The 6,002-nt window shown below is 42.9% G+C and overlaps 1 long non-coding RNA gene across 1 annotated transcript in view; it reads left to right on the top strand.

Moving 5' to 3' along the window:
- Positions 1-6,002, top strand: part of LOC122938008 — a 51,688-nt gene that overhangs the window by 774 nt on the left and 44,912 nt on the right. The gene's annotated exons all lie outside the window — the stretch shown is intronic.

Here is a 6,002-nt window from a genome sequence, read left to right as displayed (position 1 = left end):
CTATTATCCATAATAGTACCTGTACACAACCTAAAGGATAACTGTCATATATTTTTTGTTTGCTAGTTTATTAGAGCTAGGCATGTCTGTTTCACACGAGCGGATGCCGTGCGGGTAATCCGCAACGTGAATGACGGCCAAGCCCCGCTCCAGACAGCAGAGACACAGAGCAGTAACATGATTGATGATGCAATGTGCCTCTGTGAACTACAAAATCACAGTGACAACTTTATCTCACCGTAAGGCTACTTTTACACTAGCGGCAGGACAGATCCGACAGGCTGTTCACCCTGTCGGATCCATCCTGCCGCTATTTTGCCGGACTGCTGCTCCGTCCCCATTGACTATAATGGGGACGAGGGCGGAGCTCCGGCCCCCGGACTAAAAAGTCGGACATGCAGTACTTTTAGTCCGGTGGCCTCTTGCCATGCTGTGACGGAGCTCCGCCCCCGTCCCATTATAGTAAATGGGAACGAAGTGGCGGTACAGCGAAATAGCAGGACAGATCCGACCTGCCGCTAGTGCGAAAGTAGCCTAAAAAGATCACAGAGGCACAGAGCATCATCAATCATGTTAATGACCCGAGTCTCTGCTGTCCGGAGCGCGGCTTGGCCGTCATTCACGCTGCGGATGACACGCATGGCATCCACTCGTGTGAAAAACCCCTTAGTCTATCAATGATTGTCAAAAGATCTGTAATTACCTGATAATAACAGCTTTCATTAAAGGGATTCTGTCACCTCATTTTTCGGTTATAGAGCTGTGGACATGCACGGCTAGATCACCGCTAGCATGTCCACAATATACCGTGGTGCCTAAGGGACTGTACGAACCTTCCTGGTGCCCAGCCATGCCCCCCCTGTGAAGGAGCTCAGCACCGCCTATGTCCTCCAAATCTCCTCCTTTCAATAACTAAAGGACCAGACTAGGGCAAGGTTAATTATACACTTTGTTTACAAATGCCTAAGCAGGCAGAAAAACCTATCTTGGCCCAAGTCAAATTAATATATCACTTTTATTCGGTATACATTAAAAGCTAAATATGTGCATGGAACACAATTGTACTAACTGTACAGACCATTGAAACAGAAGAGTAGGTAGGGTGTTAAAAACACAGTCACCAAACCACTGTTAATGATGTTGGCTTAATGAGATAGAAGAAAGGGGAGAGGGGGGGGGGGACGTGCACAATCCCTAACCCCAAAATATGGAAAGGGCCAAAATGTGCCCTGCTACATCTGCAGATGTTGGCTATGGCTATGGCTACATCTAATTGCCTTACTATCAAGTCTACTGCATGTATACTGGTGTAAGATTCGGATCATTAAAACACCCAGTCAACTAAAGATGTTAGCTGTCTACTGTCAATTAGTATAGACGTGGACTACACAACTGTGTCTCCTATAAGTACCAACTACTGTCAGTAATGAAGCTGTAATCCATCCGGACTACTAGTGAAAAAGTAAACAGTAGGAAGGTGACCGCATGTTAAAACCTAACACTGCCCCCCGACATGTTTCGCCAGTGACACTGGCTTCCTCAGGGGTAATGGGCAGCAATGATTGTGTTAGGTTTTACCACTTTTTACCTTAAATCCCAGGCTGATTTCTGCAAATCTGACATGTGTCACTTTATGTGGTGATAACTTTCAAACGCTTTTCCCTATCCAGGCCATTCTGAGATTGTTTTCTCATCACATATTGTACTTCATTACAGTGGTAAAATGGAGTTTAAAAAAAATCATTTTTATTTATTAAAAAAATACCAAATTTACCCAAAAATTTGAAAAATTAGCAAATTTCAATTTCTCTACTTTTATAATAGATAGTAATAACTCCAAATATAGTTATTATTTTACATTCCCCATATGTCTACTTCATGTTTGGATCATTTTGAAAATGACGTTTTATTTTTTGGGGACCATAGAAGTTTAGAAGCAAATCTTAAAATTTTTAAGAACATTTCCAAACCCCAATTTTTTCAGGACCAGTTCAGTTATGAAGTCACTTTCTGGGGCTTACATATTAGAAACCACCCATAAATGGCCCCATTTTAGAAACTACACCCCTCAAGCTATTCAAAACTGATTTTAGAAACTTTGTTAACTCTTTAGGTGCCCCAGGAGAAGTGCCCCACGTTTTTTAGCAGATTTAAAATTTTAATCTATTTTTGCTGCAACAAATCAAGAGTTAACAGCCAAACAAAACCCCAAATCTATTACCCTGAATCTGGAGTTTACAGAAACACCCCATGTGTGCTCAAAAACTGATGTATGGGCACACAGCAGGCTTCAGAGTGGAAGAAACACCATATGGCTTTTGGAAAGCGGATTTAGCTGGAATGGTAATTGGGAGCTATGTCGCATGTGAAGACACCCTGAGGTGGCCCTACAGTGGAAACAATCAAAAAGTGCCCCAATTCTGGAAACTATACCCCTCAAGGAATATTTCAAGGTGTGTAGTGAGCACTTTGACCCATCAGGCGTTTCACATAATTAGGAAATGCTTGGCTGTGAAAAAAAAATAAAAAATTGTTTTCCAGAAAAAGTTGCTTTACACCCACATATTTGACTTTCACAAGGGGTAACAGGACAAAATGCACCCCACATTTTGTTCCCCATTTCCCCCCCCGAATACGCCAATACCCCATAACCCCATATTTGCTCAAAAAAGAAGGCAGATATACTAGAGAAAGCATTTCTAAGCACACATTTGTAAAAATAAACAATTACTAGCATACCAATTTTTCACTTTCACAAGGGGTTAAAGGAGAAAATGCACCCGGTATATGTTCCCCATTTTCTTCCCTTTTTGCAAACACCCCATATGTGCTTGTAATCTGCTATATGAGTGCACAGCAGGTCTCTAGAGGCAAACTGCACAATATGAATTTTACAGGCCTGAATAAAAAGACATGGATTTTAGCTGCCATGTCACATTCTGAGGTCCTCAGAAATAAAAAAAACCCAACAAGTGACCCTATTTCGGAAAGAGCACCCCCGTACGAACATTTTAAGTGGTGGAGAGGGTACTTTTCAGCAAACAGGTGTCTCACAGAAGGCAGAAATACTAGAGAAAGCATTTCTAAGCACACATTTGTAAAAAGAAACAATTACTAGCATACCAATTTTTCACTTTTACAAGGGATTAAAGGAGAAAATGCACCCCAGTATGTGTTCCCCATTTTCTCCCCTTTTTGCGAACACCCCATATGTGCTCGTAGCCTGCTGCAAAATAGTAGAGAGAGGATTTCTAAGCACACATTTGTAAAAATAAAAAAGTACTAGCAGGAGACACATTTCTGTAGCTCAATATACTGATAAGAACTTATTACCAGCATTTACTGTGAGCTGTAAAATGCTCATAATTACCACCAAAATCATCTAGTCAAGTACCACCAGCCTTAAAAAAAATCATGGACACGTCTATTTTTTTCACATACAGGAAAAAAATCACCTCTTTTTACAGACTTGGCAGGGTTGGCAATCGTTGGTAAAGGGATAATTCCGAAAAATGTGATCACATAAATCTATGTAATACCTATGTGCCAAGTCCACCAGAGCAGCAGCTCTGAGCTAAAGCTACGGCTACTTTCACATTTGCGTTTTTTACGGATCCGTCATGGATCTGCAAAAACGCTTCCGTTACCATAATACAACCGCATGCATCCGTCATGAACGGACCAGGCTGTATTATGTCTTCTATAGCCATGACGGAGCCATCATGAACACCATTGAAAGTCAATGGGGGACAGATCCGTTTTCTATTGTGTCAGAAATGTAAGTCCCCATTGACTTACATTGTGTGTCAGGACGGATATGTTTTGCTCCGCACCACATCACAGACAGAAAAACTTTAGTGCACTCCGTTTCGTTCAGTTTTGTCCCAATTGACAATAAATGGGGATAAAACTGAAGCGTTTTCTTCCGCTATTGAGATCCTTTGACAAATCTCAATAGCGGAATTGAAGACGCTAATGTGAAAGTAGCCTAAGGCTGTAATCACACCTGCAGTTCCTGCGACATTTTTTGAAGCAGTTTTTTCTTTCTAGCCAAGCACAGGAATAAATACAATGGAGAGAGGAGGTCTTTCCGTCATACATCTCCACTCTTAGGGTAAATGCACAAGATCAGGATTTATGTGCGGAGAATCCGCTGTGAAATCCGCAGGTGTTCACAGGGAAATCCGTTGTGGACAGTCCGCATCAATTGGTGTTGATTTACATGCGGATTAAGGCCGAATGCACACGGCCGTGTTTCACGGGCTGGATTCCTGCTGAGAGCAGGAGCGCATGGCGTCATTGGTTGCTATGACGCCGTGCGCTCCCTGCTGCCGCCGCAATACAGTAATACACTGGTATGATCTATACCAGTGTATTACTGTACTGTGGCGGCAGCAGGGAGCGCACGGCGTCATAGCAACCAATGACGCCACGCGCTCCTGCTGTCAGGAGGAATCCCGGCCAGGTTTCCACGGTCCGCTCTCAGCCGCGGAACACGCCGTGTGCATGAGGCCTTAGTGTGATTTTCCACATTCGGATTTTACTCTCCCAATTGAAGTGAATGGAGAAAATATGCAGGAAAAATAAAATAAATTGACTTGCTGGGGATTTTAAAATCCGTACCAAGGTCAAAATCCGCACGGAAAAGCAATCTGCATTGTGTACATGAGAATAAAAATTTCTAATAGAATACAATGTACATGACCTACAGTGCGCATTTTCTGCACGCAATCCTGATCGTGTGCATTTAGCTTTAGGTCCCATTCACATAACATTTTCTGTCAGAACTTGCTGAATAAACAGCGTGGAAATAAGAAGCATCGTGCTCTATCTGGGAGCACAATCTGCGCTGATTCTCTTATTGAAATGAATAGGAAACTGAAAAAATGCACCAAAACCGCACAGATTTCTTTAGACCATTTTCAAAATCTGCCATGTGAACATACCTGTATGCTACCCCTCCTGACTTGTACAGCATGTGCCAATGCAGACTGTGGGTGCTTCAACGCTGTACGTAAAACCCTAAAAAACGCACCAAAATCTGCCTGGCATTTGGCTGCAGAATTGCTACGGATTTCATGCCCTGCAATGCAAAGGTTCACATGTGTGGCAGCTATGCTTGGCCTAATACAGAATTCAAATCTGTGCCACCGGTCAAATTTCTGCAGCGTATGGATGACACTTCCTCACATCTCATCAATTTGGTGTTACTGTGAATCGCCGATTTTCCGCTCGCCGTTTCTGTACCATGAGGCAGTATCCTAATATAGGGGTCATGAGAAGGAGTAATATTCATGAAGCCGCTCTGGGCACAGATTACGTCACAGAAATGCCGTCTGACCCATCTCTGTTGTATTGTGTTGATCCAGAGGAAGGAACCCAAATTCAAAGGTGGATGCCAATCACCTTGACTTTAAATAAGGCAATCAGAAAAAGATTCCCTAAATCAATGCCCCGCTTCCAAAAATCTAGTACATATAACCTGTGATATTATTACTTCCAAGAAAGGCATCCAGACCCTTTTTGAACTTTACAGGAGATGGATACATCAGGATATGTCATCAGTATCAGGTCGGGGGCAGTCCAACTCCTGGGACCGATCTGCTGTTTGAAGGGGCTGCAGCACTCGGCCTGTGACATAACATCTATCGGTCACATGGCCTTTCTGTAGCTCCCATTCCAGATTTGATGAAATCTTATGCAATACCCAGTATAACCACTATACAACATACGGCGCTATGCTTGGTATGTCAGTCATTATCATGCTTGGTATATATCATCGGAGCGCTACTGCCTCTTCAAACAGCTGATCGGTGGGGTGTTGGGAGTCATGCTCCCAATGGTCTGATAATGACCCTTCCTGAGGACAGGTCATCAATATTGAACTCCAGGAAAACCTCTTCAAGTTCACCATCACAATCCCCTCTGTCATAGAGGTGCATAGTCTCACTGCTCTTACAGTAAAGAATTCTCATCTGTGATGATGATGAATCACTCTGGAC

Source organism: Bufo gargarizans, chromosome 5 (genome assembly GCF_014858855.1).
Source record: "Bufo gargarizans isolate SCDJY-AF-19 chromosome 5, ASM1485885v1, whole genome shotgun sequence".
Classification (NCBI taxonomy): domain Eukaryota; kingdom Metazoa; phylum Chordata; class Amphibia; order Anura; family Bufonidae; genus Bufo; species Bufo gargarizans.
Note: the sequence above shows the minus strand (reverse complement) of the source record. Positions and strands in the feature narration are given on the sequence as shown.